Source organism: Delphinapterus leucas, unplaced genomic scaffold, assembly GCF_059928025.1.
Source record: "Delphinapterus leucas isolate spDelLeu-1000000601 "Yukka" unplaced genomic scaffold, BTC_Dleu_Yukka2 spDelLeu_asBTCV2_sq25, whole genome shotgun sequence".
Taxonomy (NCBI): domain Eukaryota; kingdom Metazoa; phylum Chordata; class Mammalia; order Artiodactyla; family Monodontidae; genus Delphinapterus; species Delphinapterus leucas.
The window spans coordinates 13,765,738-13,783,096 of NW_028322234.1; the positions used below are offsets into that span (position 1 = coordinate 13,765,738).

At 48.2% G+C, this 17,359-nt stretch overlaps 1 protein-coding gene across 7 annotated transcripts in view; it reads right to left on the reverse strand.

The window, feature by feature from the left end:
- ARHGEF18 (Rho/Rac guanine nucleotide exchange factor 18) overlaps window positions 1-17,359 on the reverse strand; it is a 95,775-nt gene that overhangs the window by 43,957 nt on the left and 34,459 nt on the right. The window contains exon 1 of one of the 7 annotated variants that reach the window (XM_089905540.1): window positions 16,684-16,789. The exons of 5 other annotated variants lie outside the window; for them this stretch is intronic. The gene's annotated coding sequence lies outside the window, so the exon portion shown is untranslated. Of the gene's footprint in view, window positions 1-16,683; window positions 16,790-17,359 lie in introns of those variants that run through there. One more of the 7 variants, XM_089905539.1, reaches the window with a different exon arrangement.

Below are 17,359 nucleotides of genomic sequence, written 5' to 3' on the forward strand. Positions count from 1 at the left end.
CAGACTGGGCTCTGCTGGAAGGTGGGGGAATGAAATGAGGGTCTGTCAACCCTCACGGCTCCTCTCTTGATGAACTCCCTGTCCACCGCGCCCCCCACCCCAGGTGCACTTTCTCACCCCCAGACCTGTCGTTTACTGAGCCAGCATCACCCCGACAGGACCTGTCCCGTCCTGTGCGCCCTGAAAGTTGACCTCCCCCTGCCCAAGCCCACTCTTCTCCTGGGGTCTCCGTGGCCCTCTTGCTACCCTGGCTGACTTCATGAGGACAGCTCTCCTCCTCTGCACGGTGCCCAGAGACATTCCCACCCTTGGGAACTGGGCAGACACAACTGCCCTTGGCCCCAGAGGGTGGGCTTTCCTAGCAGAGTTTATTTATTTTTATTTTTATCTATTTATTTATTTAGGCCACACTGTGTGGCTTGTGGGATCTTAGTTCCCCGAACAGGGATCGACCCCGGGCCTTCGGCAGTGAAAGCTCAGAGTCCTAACCACTGGACCGCCAGGGAATTCCCTCCTGGCAGGTTTTAAAGTTCTGTGTCTGCAAGCAGGCCAGACGGAACCCCACTACCCGACTGGAAGCGGGGAGATGGGCCAGGTGGCCTCTAGCTTGTCAGGGGAAAGATGAGGGCGGGGCCGTGAGTGGTCTCATCTCTAACCGCCCAGATCAGGACCCGGTCTCCCTCGGGCTCCTCCAGCCCCAGAATCCTGAGAGACGCAGAAGGCTCTTCAGAACCTTTCCACACTGCGAGGTGACCTCTGATTAAAAAGTTCTGATGGCACACTACGGAAAAACTCAGATGCGTGGGGAGAAACCACACCCCTCCATGAAAACTGTTCGAAGCTGCTTTTGCTTCCAGGACATCTAAGAGTCAGGGACACTTCACGGCACAAAATATACGCTAACTGGAACTATTCATGTGAGACCTTTATCCCGGCAGAAATGGGCCAATCCGTCCCCATGATACCTCAAGCAGTCTAGCATAATTTCGGTGACAAGATGTGTAGGAAAATATTACTCTGATTTTGCATAAGGGAAAAAATGAGGTTGGCATGGGACAGTCAGGCAGAGAGCTAGATTTTAGTGCCCAAATCACTAGATGTCAATTAAGTAGCTGGTGTACTGCCTAGGAGTGAATTCTTAGTGAGTGTTCTTTTTTTAAAAATAAATTTATTTATTTATTTATTTATTATTTTTGGCTGCATTGGGTCTTCGCTGCTGCGTGCGGCTTTCTCTAGCTGCGGTGAGCAGGGGCCACTCCTCACCGCAGTGCATGGGCCTCTCACTGCGGTGGCCTCTCCCGCTGCAGAGCTTGGGCTCCAGCCGCACGGGCCTCAGTAGCTGTGGCCTGAGGGCTGTAGAGCGCAGGCTCAGTAGTGGCGCACGGGCCCAGCCGCTCCGCGGCATGTGGGATCTTCCCGGACCAGGGCTCGAACCCATGTCCCCCACACTGGCAGGCGGACTCCCAACCACTGCGCCACCAGGGAAGCCCTTAGCGAGCGTTCTTAATAAACCTTAACCTCAAAGGTCTTTTTGGGGGGGAGCGGGCGGGTGGGCACTGGCTTAACTAGTCCATCGATAAATAAGGCACATCTCTGATTAATATCTAATGCCAAGATGGTGTTTTTTTAAATTATTCTTCTTTAATAAAGGTAAGAACTAACTGAGGCAAACTGCTAGTGGTGAGTCATCTGAGGGGCAAAAAAAAAAAAGAACAAAGCGGAACATTCTTGGGCATAAATCCAGCCAGCTGCATGTTATGGTCCTGAAGAACAAATGTGGTACAAACTCTTCACCTGCAAAGAGTCCTGGCTGATAAGAAACGGCCCTTATGAAACACTAGTAAGGGCTCATGAAAAAATGTCACCTATGTCACTGTTACCTGAATTTGATCCCTCAATTATTAGTACAGGAGTGAACTTAAAAATTTTTTTAAAGGAAAAATTAAAAGAAAAGGAAAATTGGCCAATATTCTTGCCATCGTTTACAAATGTCACTGTGCCCCGATCTTTATTTGCCTGGGTGTATACGATGACAGTTGTCATCACGGTGAATATACCAACGTTCCACGTTTTGCATGCTGCTATGGTCTTTGTAAGTATTGCTTTAATCATTTCCCTGTTGTCAGATGTCAGATGTATGCATTCCAATCACACACACGTCTCAAAGGGACAGAATTGCGGAGGCAAAGGTTAGAAATGCTTTATGATTTTAGATATGCATCACCAAATTGCTTTTTCAAATGATTGTACCGACAAGGACAACCCTGCAGGAAAACAGGGGTAAAGAAAGAAAATCCTGGGAGGTGATACAACAAAATGAAAATTAACTGTAGCTGCAAGGGATTTTGGGCGTTTTCCCCCATTTTTCTATTTTCCAAATTTTCTGCAATGGTCATATGACATTTATAATTAAAACAAAAAAAGTTAACGCTAGGAAGCTGGGTGCAGGGTATATGGGAACTCTCTGCACCATCTTTTTTCTTTTTGGCTGTGCCACATGGCTTACAGGATCCTAGTTCCCTGACCAGGGATCGAACCTGGGTCCCAGCAGTGAAAGCATCAAGTCCCAACCACTGGACTGCCAGGGAATACCTGCATGATCTTTTTTTTTAACCCTTCGTAAATCTAAAATTATTTCAAAGGATTCAGCAGTTGGATGGCCGGAGGTTTCTTTAAATTTCTGATTAAATGGAAATTAGAGAGCAGAGTCTCTACCATAGGTCTGGTTTCAAGAAACATGACAAATTTCCATCGGTGGAAAGGCTGTTGGATCTACACCAAAAGACAGGCAAATAAAAGTACATTTATCTACTTTAAGCTAACTACTGAAGGCATATGACTTTTAGAAATAAATGCTGGCCTTTTGTCATGAGTTGATCATCTCTGAGTGCTCACAGGCTGGAGGTGAGGCCTTGGGCTGGGCTCGGTCCTCCCGCGGGCAGCCACCTATCGTGCAGTGTGTGGAGTTCAGAAAACCCGTACTGACAAGGTAAGGACCACGAGGGCAGGCTCTGCCCCAGATCTCCCGTGTGACTCATTCATGTCCCACACCTGTACACCCCAGCTGGCTGGTCCAGAGCATGGGGAAAAGCTGGGGTGGCTCCTTGAAATGAGGAGTCCTGAGTGAAAAGGGGCTTGGAGGAGCAAGGGTCAGGAGAGTAAGACACGGAGACAGATGCCTGTCCTGCAGCAGGCATGGCAGGGCCTCCAATTCAGGGCAAGGGTGTGCTCCCGAGACAGGCTGGGGATGAGGAGTTCCCTGTACAGTGGCTGGGGATCCCAGGCTGCAGATGCCCCTGGGGTGCAGGGGACAAACGTGGTTGGAGAGAAGACACACCTGCAGGGCAGAAGTGAAGGGGAAGGTCAAGGAGGCCCAATCTGGGAGGTTTCTGCACCCACTCGTGCACTGGTTACGTCTATAAAATTGTTGCGAACACTGAGTTAGTGGTTACCGAGCCGTTGCTTCTAGGGCAAATCTGGGGTTAGATTCCAAGAGCCTCTGGTCATATTTTCATCAAGCCATTAATACAGAGCCTTGTGTGATGCGTGTTTCTGTTGAAAGGCGACTTACTGAATATATATCTCTGACTCATTAACACTGAACTCGTGGCCAACAGCTCTGTAACTCACAGAGCTCGTGGGACACACGTGTTTTCCCCAAGAGGGAGCGTCGCGGCCTCCCTGGGCTTAGGACACTAGACAGCGCTTCAGCCCTAGGCTTGGGGGCCATTTTCAAAACAGCGCAATTGCCAACAGAAAGCACAAGAATGCAGAAAATGTGGCACTAAATACACCACAAAAAGGATGCTTGTTTACAGAACAAGCTGAGAAGGCAGAAGGCGGGAAGGGGAAGTCGGCAAGGCGGAGTGTGCAGTCCAACCTCAGCCCGGAGCGCTGCTGAGTGGCGGAGAAAGCTCTGTGAGCACTGACTTGGGGGGATTACAGACAAACTTTAGCCAGCAGGCGAATTCGTGAATACAGAATCCACAAATAATGAGGAGGGTACTGCATTTTCATGTTTTACTTAGGAAACTCCACGCAGGTGGGGATCTCTGTGTTGTCGGTTACGGGCACAGGGCCTGGTGCAGGGTGGATGCCCAATAAATATTTGTTCGAGGGAGGGAGAGAGAGAGGCAGGCAAGTAAGGGAGATACCTGGTCTGAGGTTTAGAAGAGGAGAAACGAGGAGAAACAAAGTGAGGTGGAGGGGCAGGCGGGGAGGGGATGCCTTGTGCGCAACGGTTCTGTGGTGGGCCTTAGGGGGCCCCTGGGGGTTATACTTTATCCTTGAAACTGAAGCTACAGAAAGGTTTATGCATGAGGTTATTAGTTCAGATTTGCCTCTGGAAGTAGCGGATGCAACCGGGCAGCAGACTGGAAGGGGCCGAGGGTGGAGGGTGCCAGGACCACTGACCTGGGGGTGGGGGACAGGCAGGGCAGACTTGGGGCCGGGGTGGGGGGGGAGCAGTGGCGGGTTTGACCCAAGCTCCTTGGGAGGACTCGGGGTGATGGCAGGTGGCAGCTAGACACAGGAGTGGGGCGCTCAGGAGACAGGTCTAGAAGAGGGATGGAGATTTGGGCAGAGGACGGTACCCGAAGCCAAGGAGTTTACGAGATTCCAGGGCTAGGGAGACTGCTTTGCAGAGCTGCCTGGGGACTGAATGGGACAGGACACGGAAATTACAGCCCTGAGGGGCCCTGCTTTGTTGCAAGTAGTACCGGAACAGGAAAGGGGGGTGAGGAGTAGTTCATCTCAGAACCACTGGTTCAAACTATTATTATTATTATCAACTGAAATCTCTAGGTTGTTTTCTCACAGGCTGTCATTCAGTCCTATTTTCCCATCCTATATTTCCATAGTTGCTTATTGAGACCAGTGGTTGATTCAGATCCCTGGGAGACATTTGGCAGCATCTGGACACATTTTTGATCATTACTACCAGGGGTTATGGGGGGTGCTCCTGACATCGAGTGGGTCACCACCAAGGATGCTGTTCAGCATCCCAACCACGGAGAATCAGCTGGCCCCCAATGTCCATGGCGCCCAGGCCAGGAAATGCCGAGTTAGATCCAGGCATGGGAATCGAAACATTCCTTGCCCCGAAGCCCACCTTGCTGGCTTCAGCTAACTATTTCAGTCGCTGAGATTTGGGGGCCCCGATTCTATGACACAGAGATGGAGGCCACCCCTCCAGCTTTGATAAGCAAACTTTCCACATCTTTGCTTTTCTAAATGACATGGTAAGGACTTCCCTGGTGGTCCAGTGGTAAAGAATCTGCCTTCCAATGCAGGGGACGTGGGGTCGATCCCTGGTCAGGGAACTAAAAGCCCGCATGCCACAACGAAGACCAGACACAGCCAAAATAAATTAAAAAAAAAAAAATTACATGGTAAATGACTGGTGGACAGAGCAGAGGATGGAACCCGGGGGGCCATCTCCCTCTAATTAACTCACTAATTAACGCCGTTTGGGAACTTTCATCCAACTAGTTATAAGCCTGGCTAAATGGTGATTAGCTCAGAATTATCTTAACATCTCTGTGTGCTTCTCACTTCTGCCCCCAAGAATGATGTCCAGGACCCGATCTGACGCTTCCCATCTCCCCACGTTTCACCCCATTTTCCTGGTCTACTGACTAGACGGTCACCTGCCAGAAGAGGAAATGAGGCTGATGTGACACCATTTCTTCCTAATGATTCATGCTGGCTTTCAGGCTCATGACTTCAGCTCTGATAACCTACTCTTCTGGGGGACAGGGGGATGACAGCGGGTTGGCTGGTCTCTAGTTGGGCGACTGCCCTGGGCCAATTCTTCTGCTTCCTTCCCAGGCCTGGGACCATACTTACCAGACACCAGTCTTCTGGTGGAATGCCTGGAGATGTCAGAGGTCATGGGTATCTAAGACTTGCTTTTAAGTTCTTACAACCCTCTGGTGTCAGATGCAATGAGTGTAGAGAAGTCTTACCATTTAACGATTAAAAAACAATCTGATTCAGAAATGGGTACAACCCTCTGGTGTCAGATGCAATGAGTGTAGAGAAGTCTTACCATTTAACGATTAAAAAACAAACAATCTGATTCAGAAATGGGTAAAGGGCGCAAATAGACATTTCTCTAAAGAAGATACAGACATGGCCCATAAGCACGTGCAAAGATGCTCAACATCCTTACTGCTAGGAAAATGCAAATCAAAACCACAATGAGATGCCACTTCAAACCCACTAGGATGGTACAATGGAAAGTAACAAGGGTTGGTGAGGATGTAGAGGAACTAGAATCCTCATGTGTTGACGGTGGGAATGCAAAATGGTGCGGCTGCTATGGAAAAGTGTGGCAGTTCCTCAGAAAAGTCAAACATAGAATTACCATATGATCCAACAATTCCACTTCTGGGTATGGACCCGAAAGAACTGAAAGCAGAGACTCAAATAGATACTTGCACACCCATGTTCATAGCAGCATGATTCACAATACTCAAAAGGTGGAAGCGACCCAAGTGTCCGTTGACAGATGAATGGATAAACAAAATGTGATATATCCATAAAATGTAATATTATCCAGCCTTAAAAAGGAAGGAAATTCTCACACCTGCTACACCTGGGTGAGGACATCATGCTCCGTGAAATGAGCCGGTCACCAAAAGGACAAATACTGCATGATTTTATGTATACGAGGGACTTAGTGTCGTCAAATTCTTAGAGGCAGAAAGTAGAATGGTGGGGGACAGGGGGCTGGGGAGTCAGTGTTTAATGGGGACAGAATTTGGGAAGATGAGAAAGTCCAGGAGATGGGTGGAGGGGATGGATGTACAGCAATGTGAATCTATACTTAAAAATGGTTAAAACATTTTCTTAAAAAAAAAAAAAGCACAACTAGAGCTGCAGGAGACACTCAAACAGCACTTAAGGGCTTCATTCCTCCTTCTGTACTGACAGCTGTCCTGCGTGATGGTTGGGACCCTGAGAGCTTCGTCGAGGAACCGGTTCCGACACCCAGGGACCCCCATAGTGTTCTGTAAGTGGCCTGGAAGGCACCCTGTGGTGCTCACTCCTCGGAGCTCCCTTAGCATTTGGCAAGGATGGTTCATGGAAATAAGGGGAAAAAATCGCTCCATTTAGTGTTGTGAGACATTCTGATGAACAAGTTTAACCACTGCATGGGGGGGAGTGGGGAGGCGGGGGTGTCCCTGGAACTTTTCACCAAGAGTAAACTAGTAGTTACCATATGATCCAGCAATCCCACTCCTGGGCATATATCCAGAGAAAAGTCTAATTCGAAAAGATGCATGCACCCCTATGTTCACAGCAGCACTATTTACAATAGCCAGGACATGGAAGCAACCCAAGTGCCCATCGAGAGATGAATGGATAAAGAAGATGTGAGATACACACACACACACACACACACACACACACACACACACACGAAATGGAATATTACTCAGTCATAAAAAAGAATGAAATAATGTCATTTGCAGCAACATGAATGGACCTGGAGATTATCATACTAAGTGAAGTAAGCCAGACAGAGAAAGACAAACACCATATGATATCGCTTATATGGGGAATCTAAAAAAATGATACAAGTGATCTAATTTACAAAACAGAAACAGACTCACAGACATAGAAAACAAACTTATGGTTACCAAAGGGGAGAGTGGGGGGGAAGGAGAGATAAATTAGGAGTTTGGGATTAACATATACACACTACTATATGTAAAACAGGTAAACAACAAGGACCTCCTGTATAGCACCGGGAACTACACTCGATATCTTGTAATAATCCATAATGGAAAAGAATCTGAAAAAGAATACACACACACACACACACACACACACACACACACACACATATATTTCTGAATCACTTTGCTGTACACCTGGAGCTAACAGAATATTGTAAATTAACTATACTTCAATTAAAAAGAAATTCTATAGTGATTAAAAAAAAAAAAAAAGAGTAAACTAGTAAGAATCACACCTAAAGGATGACATTGACCACCAACGGAAATGGCCTTCCAACATGAGGTTGAAAAAGGGCAAATCTGGTCGGGAGGACAGAGGTATGACCTTGACACTTTGGTAGGAACACAGCTGGGAAAGAACATGAGGAAGACACCCCTGCGCTGTCCAGGCTTGTCCCAGAGCTTATCCGCTCCCCTTTGCTCCATTTCACACTACTTTCTGGTGTCAGGAAGGAGGCACCTTCAGTCTCATCCACAGGGAGTTCAGACCCTAAGAAAGCATATGCCTGGTGGGTAAGTATTTCTCGTCCCTCTGAGTACAAGGCCAGATGCTTGTACCGGCCCCAGCAAAACCATTCCATCCCCTTAGGCCCCACCGGGAAGGGCAGCCGGCTTTTCATCACTGGCGTGTTTTAAACAATTATGTTAATTCAACTGACTGTCCAGAAATCAAAATGACATGACTGAAAAACATGTCAATGAAAACAGATGATTTTGAAAAGATTAATTCAGGTGTAGCTACTACACATCTGAAATCTTCCAGAAAACCCCAACTGGCCTTATTATATATTATTACTATTTTCAAAACCTTCAATGCAGGAAACACAGAGCAAATGTTAGCAGAGGTGGCTGGAAGGAGGGCAGAGGAAATCAAACACTTGACAGAGGCCAGTGGGTTTCTCTTTCAGCAGATAAAAAGCATTCTGTTAAAGGCGGAAGGGAGGAAAGAAAAACTTGCACCTACAATGCCAGGAAAAAAAAAAAAACAAAACCTGTTTGCTTGCAATGGCCTGGGAAATTATTCAAGGGCGCTGCATTTCTGTCACGGGACAACCAAAATGGTGTGAGGGGTAGGTGAGGCTTAGCAAGACCCTCCATGGGGAGTTCTCAGTGTAAACTCACACCTGCGAGGAACTCCTGTCCCCCCTGCACCTGTGTCCCTCACCAAATTTACAAGATCAGAGTCATGGGCCTAGAAAGAGAACAGGAAAAGTCATGAGTCTATTGTAGTGGGTGGCAGACTCTGGCCTGTGGGCCAGCCACCTGTTTTTGTAAGTAAAGTTTTACTGACTCCCAGCCATGCCCACTTTTTTCCGCGTAGTCTGGGGCTGCCTTAGCAAGTTGGGTAGCTGTGACCGAGGCTGTGTGACCTGCAGAGACTATAGTATATACTATCGGGCTCTTTACAGAAAAAGTCTGCTGAGCCCTGGTCTACTGTATCTAATTGGTTTGTTTTGGAAACGAGGGCCTATTCCCAACAATCAAGATGCACCCAGCAGGGCTCATGGGGCATGGGAAGCTCCCATTTTTAATCCCCGACACACACAAGGGAATGGAATAAAGGAAGCAGCAAAGTGGCTTAACTGTTTGGAGTCATTACTGAATTCCAGAGCCCTGAAATAGCCCATGCTGGCAGCAAACAGGTATGAGGTGGGTTTCTGAGCATCTCAAGATCCTCACCGTCCTAAGAATGCCAGCTCTAACCAGCTCCTATATTAGGAAAATTCCAGAGCCTTGCAAAACCTTCATTAGTATTCCTTTTAGTGCTGCAACGGTGTGAGCTAGAATATATTTGAATATATCTCATGTCTCAAGGTCAGGAAGAAAACACTTTCATGTACTTATGTAAGCTAGGTGCAGGGCTAGGCAGACGGAACATTCTTTTCCCTCTCTAAGGTACAAGAGTTGTGTATTTGATGAGGGTGGTATTTGAACGCACGGAGAAGGAGGAGTTATTCAGAGTACAGGCAACTAGCCAAACATTTTGACCCACTGTAACATATCAGGCACCTATTTATACTTTGTAGCAAATTATATTCACAGCAGATTCAGATTTAGAAGCTGCCAAGCAAGGAACTAGTTTTCCTGAAGATCTCCTCTTTCCTCTTCTTACTTACTGGGTTCCTGAGAGTGAGCCGAAGTTCAACACTTAGCTTTAAAATACCTGAAATTTACAACGTGTTCTAAAGAATGTAAGAATGAAGTACTAATAACCCCTGTAAACTTGTTCTCATTTACACGTCACTGGAAATAGAAAGTTCCTGAGGGGCGTGGAATAGGGTCCCCCCCAGATTCATGCCCACCCGTAACCTCAGAATGTGGCCTTATTTGGAAACGGGGTCTTTGCAGATGTAATCAAGTCAAGGATCTCAAGATGAGATCATCCTGGATTTAGGGTGGGCCCTCCAAGATCCAAAGGATGGTGTCTTTATAAGGGAAAGAAGAAGGAGATTTGGACGCAGAGAGACACACTGATACAGAGACAGACAGACACACAGAGAGGAGAAGGCCATGTGAAGATGGAGGCAGGGGCTTCCCTGGTGGCGCAGTGGTTAAGAATCCGCCTGCCAATGCAGGGGACACGGGTTCGAGCCCTGGTCCGGGAAGATTCCATATGCTGCGGAGCAAATAAGCCCGGGCGCCACAACTACTGAGCCTGCGAGTCACAACTACTGAGCCCACGTGCCACAACTACTGAGCCTGCGTTTCACAACTACTGAGCCCACGTGCCACAACTACTGAGCCTGCGAGTCACAACTACTGAGCCCACGTGCCACAACTACTGAGCCTGCGTTTCACAACTACTGAGCCCATGTGCCTAGAGCCTGTGCTCTGCAACAAGAGAAGCTACCGCGGGGCTTCCCTGGTGGCACAGTGGTTGAGAGTCCGCCTGCCAATGCAGGGGACACGGGTTCGTGCCCTGGTCCAGGAAGATCCCACATGCTGCGGAGCAGCTAGGCCTGTGAGCCATGGCCACTGAGCCTGCGCGCCATGGCTGCTGAGCCTGCGCGCTATGGCTGCTGAGCCTGCGCTTCTGGAGCCTGTGCTCCACAACGGGAGAGGCCACAACATTGAGAGGCCCGCGTACCTCAAAAAAAAAAAAAAAAGAGAAGCCACCACAATGAGAAGCCTGCGCACTGCAACGAAAAGTAGCCCCTGCTCGCCACAACTAGAGAAAAACCGCACACAGCAATGAAGACCCAACACAGCCAAAAATAAAAATAAATAAAATAAATTTATTTTTAAAAAAAAGATGGAGGCAGAAGGATGGATAAACAACAAGGTCCTACTGTAGAGCACAGGGAACTATATCCAATATCCTGTGATAAACTATATGGAAAAGAATATGAAAAAGAATGTATGTATATGTATAACTGAATCACTTTCCTGTACAGTAGAAATTAATACAACATTGTAAATCAACTATATTTCAATTAAAAAAAAAAAAAAAGATGGCCAAAGCCAAAGATCGCCTCTGGCCACCTCTAGAAGCTGAAAGAGTCCATCAAAAGGAAGGATCCTTCCCTAAAGCCTTCTGAAGAAGAATGGCCCTGCACACACCTTGATTTCAGACTTCTGGCCTTCAGAACCACGAAAGAATATATTTCTGTCATTTTAAACCACCCATTTTGTAGTCATTTGTTACAGTAACCCTAGGAAACTAATACAGTTCCTCAAAAGTCAGAGTTATTGTGTCACCAAGTGCTTCTTCCTTTTCTAAACATTTTTTTACCGTCTGGTGCACTGGGACCCCGGTGTGGCATTCTGACATTGAGGACCAGTTGAGGACCAGGCCCATTCATGAGTTGGGAAGACAGCTTATAATAAAATAGAACAGAAACTACCAGAGTAAAACTTTGGATCCCATGGGTGTGTGTGTGTGTGTGTGTGTGTGTGTGTGTGTGTGTGTGCGTGTGTGTGTGTCTATGCACGTGTGCGCATGCTTATGGCATCACTGTGTAAAATGGTAGTTTTCATTATGATCGTGGTCAAAACCAAACGCACAACAGTGTCCCAGAAGCCCCCATATCCAGGCCCATCTACAAGGCGAACCTTCCAGACCAATGGAAAGCAACCCCAGTTTTTAAAAATCTCCGGGGACAGTGTTTAGTTTTACCATCTAGAAGGCCTTCAGATTTCACCTTAACTCCGTTTCTGCTTTTTGTTTGTTTGTTTGTTTATCTTTTGGCCTTGCCTTGCGGCATGTGGGATCTTAAGTTCCCCGACCAGGGATGGAACCTGCGCCCCAGCGCGGAGTCTTAACCACTGGACCGCCAGAGAATTCCCTCTGCTTACTGACTAGAGATCAGTTGTCCAGGCAAAATCCATAGAGACAGGAAACAGATGTGTGCCTGGGGACAGGGAAATGGGGGGTGACTGCTCCTGAGTAGGAGATTTCCGTTTCCAGTGACGAGAATGTTTTGGAATTAGTGGTGACGGTTACACAACCCTGTGACTATATTAAAAACCACTGACTCATACACTTTAGAAGGGTGGATGCTATGGTATATGAATTATAATATCCCAATTTAAAAAAGCAGCAGCAGAACGGCTGACCCTGTGGATGGCAGAGCTCTCCCCAGCAGGTGGGGAAGCTGGGGGCCTTCCCCTTGGATCAGAGCTCTGGGAATATTCTAGAAGAGGGAGAAACACCACAAGGAAGGTTTTAGCTTCCTGATCATAAGCGGGGAGGGGGCGCAGGGGGAACCTGGTGACAAATTTAGAAGCACTGATTGACCAGGTGTGATTTATAATTGGGCCTCGGATTTCTGGAGGAGACCACTGTGGTTGTACTTCGTTTAAGAAAAATGCTATATATATATATATATATATATATATATATATATATATATGTATGTAGATGTATATTTGTTATGAAAGAAGTTATTTAAAAAAAAAAAAAGCAAAGTTGTGTTCACTGTTGTAACCCTAGGACCTGGTTCACAGAGGGTGCCAGGTAATAATCTGCTGAATGAATTAATAAAGGAATGAACGAACACACGCAAACACTGCAGAAGCACTCCACACGCAATGACAACCCTAGGAAATAAGGAGTGGTATTATGTTTCTAATTTGATAGACAGGAAACTGAGGATTAGAGAGTTTTAGTTGCACCTCCAATATCACGGAAGCAGAACTGAGCTCCCTGCTGCCACCTCTGTGTTCACGGTGCTCACGGCTATTTGTGCAGAGAAGGGGCTGCAGGGCAGGCCAGCGAAGGTGGGGTGACAGCGGCTTGCTGGGGAATGTTAAAAAGCCTGGAATGTTAGAAGCTTCCATGGTAGAAGGACAGACGGAAAGGGAAATGAGATGGCGCAGGGGTGTGCATAGGAGGCTCCCAAGTCAAATGAGCAGGAAAACCAGGTGCACGAGTTTCCTATTGCTTCTGTAACAAACTACCACAAACGCTGGCTGAGAACAACAGAAATCTATTCTCTTTCAGTTCTGGAGGTCTGAAGTCTAAAACAGGTCAAGGGTTTCCCTGGTGGCACAGTGGTTAAGAATCCGCCTGCCAATGCAGGGGACACGGGTTTGATCCCTGCTCTGGGAAAATCTCACATGCCGCGAAGCAACAAGAATCCGCCTGCCAATGCAGGGGACACGGGTTTGATCCCTGCTCCGGGAAAATCTCACATGCCACGAAGCAACTAGGCCCGTGCGCCACAACTACTGAGCCCATGCACCACAACTACTGAGCCCATGCAGCACAACTACTGAGCCTGCATGCTTCAACTACTGAAGCCGGTGCGCCTAGAGTCCGTGATCCGTAACACGAGAAGCCATCGCAATGAGTAGCCCCTGCTTGCTGCAACTAGAGAAAGCTCCCGTGCAACAACAAACGCAGCCATTAAAAAAAAATAAAAACAAAATAAAATAAAATGTAACCACCCACAATGCGTTAACCGTAAATACTCTAAATTAAACCTTTAGAACATTATTTTTTCAAGATACGACGGGAAGTCGGCTGTGTATTTGCTACTTTGAACGTAACCAAACACTACTTTAATCTCGGTGGAAACTATGAATCTACCTAAGAACAAAAGCAAAGAAACGCCAGTAGAATTTAGTTTACACCCAAGGCAATTTTAAACACACAAAAAATGAGCATAGCTGCAGGGGTCCTTTCCCTGAGACCTCCACAAGGACATTATTTTAATCACTCTGCCCCTCCCCCGTCAGCCACATTCCTCCTCCAAAAAAATTCCCACCGGCTGCTCCAGAACTGTGACTGGAATTGTTTTGCACCTGGAGAGAGGGTTTTCAAAACAGAGCGGCTCTTCGCCACTTTCAGGGGAAAAGTAAAGTTTAACTAACAAAGAAACAGTGATTGGGCTGGACGTAACAAAGACCTCTGGGCTTAAAATGACTTAAGAGAGTCCTGATGAAAATGTTTAGATGAAAGTGTTTAAAAAGTCATCGATGGAATTTGAGGAAATGGAAACAGGACCCAGGATGAGTGAAGAAAAATGAAGGAGACCTTGACACAAGGATCAGAAATATGCTAAACACGTGGAAGGTAAACACCCAGGGAGGCACAGCTGGTGACCACAGCCTCCCTGGGCGCTGGTGACATGGGCAACGGGCCCTGCAGCCAGCTGTAATCGTTACTGTGTGACAAGAATGAAAATTATACCACAGTTTCTGCCAGGAAAAACGTACATGCCACCACAACTTTCAGCGTGGGGGCATTCTCAAGTCGACTGAAGGAAAAAAGAGAAAGAAAGGAATCAAAGAATCCCTTTCTCCTTTCTCTCAGGTATGCCATTGAAAAGGGACATAAGCGATACAAACCCCAAACAAGTTAAATTTACAAGAATTAAATTTAGTATGCCCGCCGGCTGTATGCTCTTACTGGATTTAGAGCAACCTTTTTTTTTTTTCTTTCCCACTCAAAAGGGCTTGACCCATAGAGCTAGCAAGCTACTGATAAAGCATAAAACTCTGACCCAGTCCAAACAACCGAGATGCTCAAACTTTCCAGACTCTTTATTACTTGGAATGTCAACTTAAAAATACAGGCCTGGGATGGAAGGAAGGAAGGAAGGAAGGAAGGAAGAAAGAAATAATGCCATTTGCAGCAACAGGGATAGACCTAGAGAATATCATATTTAAGTGAAGTAACTCAGAAAGAGAAAGACAGGGCTTCCCTGGTGGCGCAGTGGTTAAGAATCCGCCTGCCAATGCACGGGACACGGGTTCGAACCCTGGTCCGGGAAGATCCCACATGCCGCTGAGCAACTAAGCCCGTGCGCCACAACTACTGAGCCCGTACGCCACAACTACTGAGCCCGTGCGCCTAGAGTCCATGCTCTGCAACAAGAGAAGCCACCACAATGAAGCCCGCGCACTGCAATGACGAGTAGCGCCCGCTCGCCGCAACTAGAGAAAGCCCGTGCGCAGCAACGAAGACCCAACACAGCCAAAAATAAATGATAATAAATAAAATAAACATTAAAAAAACTTATCTATAAAAAAAGACAAATATCGCATATCATTTATATGTGGAATCTAAAAAAAATGATACAAATGAACTTATCTACAAGGCAGAAATAGACTCACAGACATAGGAAACAAACTTATGGTTACCAAAGGGGATGGCGGGGGTGGGGGATAAGCCAGGAATTCGGGATTAACATATACACACCTGTTGTTTACCTGTTTATATATGAAGCAGGTAAAAACAACAAGGACTTACTGTATAGCACAGGGAACTATACTCAATATCTTGTAATAACCTATAATGGAAAAGAATCTGAAAAAGAGTATATATAACTGAATCACTCTGCTGTACACTTGAAACTAACACAACTTTGTAAATCAACTGTACTTCAAAAAAAATTAAAATTAAAATACAGGCATACCATATGCACGGAGTATATAACATTTACTGAGCATTCACCATATGCTAGGCTCTGGGCCATGCACCTTACACATATGATCCCATCAAATCCCCAACCAATCCTTATTCCCGGTTTAAAGGTGGGGAGACTGAGACTTAGTGGTGGAAACTGGCACCAGAACCCAGATCTGATTTGACACTCAAGCCTGGGCTCTGGACACTTCTCCGTACAGCTCCAGAATTACTCATTCACCCGGATACCTGCAAAATCATCCCCAGATCGCCCTTGGCCATAGGGCTGTTCACCTGTCCTGAACTCTCTCTGGTCAACAAGAAGGGACCCGCCCTTCCTCGCTCCTGGCTGGAGTTCCACTCTCCCCGAACGGAGGCAAAAGGGGGAAAAGCTGTGTTCTCCGCTTCTGTGGTAAAACTTCGCGAACACTTTTGACCCCTTGGGCCAGCCATCTCTTCTACCGCTTCGACCTCAACAGAGCACCAGGTAGAAAAGACAAGCTACAACAAACCGTGCAAGGACCAAGGGCCTCTCATTCCTGCACCGCACCATCTAAATTCTCCCACAAGAGAGAAACTGGAGAGAGAAGTAAGAAAGACCCAAAGCACACACACTTCGTATGTTTTTGTTACCCCAACGATCAATTGTCAGGAGGACGTCTGCTCCGCGGAATAAGTGCTGCTTGGAGGCTTCAAGTCCCCCCGGTGCTGGGTATTTTTATGGTTATCGCCACATCCCAGGTCCTGCCCCGGGGAGCTCCAGAACCTGGAACCCGTGTCCTTTCCCGGCTGAACCACGGAGGTTGCACCGCCCAAGCGCTGGGGGTCGGACAGAACCGGCGGGCATCGTCTGCACTCTGCATTCGCCAAACACAGCCCACATGCACGAAAGGGGCAGCCTGCACTGCAGGACCCGCCCGCCAGTTTGGACGAGCCCATGGGGGCCGGGCCCGAAGCCCAGGCAGCCCCAGGGGTCCAGCGCCCGACGCCGCCCCCGGGCCCCGACGGCGCCTCCTCGGGGCCCGAACCCCATTCTCCTCAGCCCCGCCCCGCCGGCCTCACCTCGGTCCCCCGCTGGTCACTCACCGCCCGCAGCTTCGTTAGCGTCCCGGCCGCCTCTGCCGCCCGGCCTCCCGGGATCCACTGCCGCCCTCAGCCCGGAGCCGGAAGCGGGAAGCCGCGCGGGCGAGGTGCGCACGCGGCGCTCCGCCCCGGAGGGCGGACTAGAGGGTGTGGGCCCGGAAGGGGGCGTGGCCGCGAGGATCGGTGGGTCCGGGTAACTAAGGACTTGGGTTGAAGCTGTAGCTGGGGCCTCAGGCAGGGGTCGTTCGCTCGGGTTTACGCGGGGCGAGGGGACTGAAGAGTATTTGCGAGGAGGGTGAGAGTGATCCTTGAGGGGCGGGTTAGTGGAGCAGGGGGGCTACGGGCGATCCTGAGGGGAAATCCGCGGGGTGGGGGGCTTTTTGGGGGAGGGGGTCAGTGGGGCGCTGGGGTATCTGTGGGACTGGGGGGCGCTTAGAGGGGATCTTAAGGAGAGATCAGTGGGGTTGGGGGGCGTTTTGTGGGGTCAACGGGGGCCTGGGTGATTAGCGGGACCGGGAGGGGATTCCTGGGAGAAGATAGCAGTACTGGGGTGGGGTGCGGCTTGGGGAATTGGGGGTGTCTGGATGCGGGAGTTGGGGTACAGTGGAAGCCTGGGGACATCTAAGGGGGATGAGTCCGGGGGCGAGAAGTTTGAGAGGGGAGAGTACAAGAAATGGAG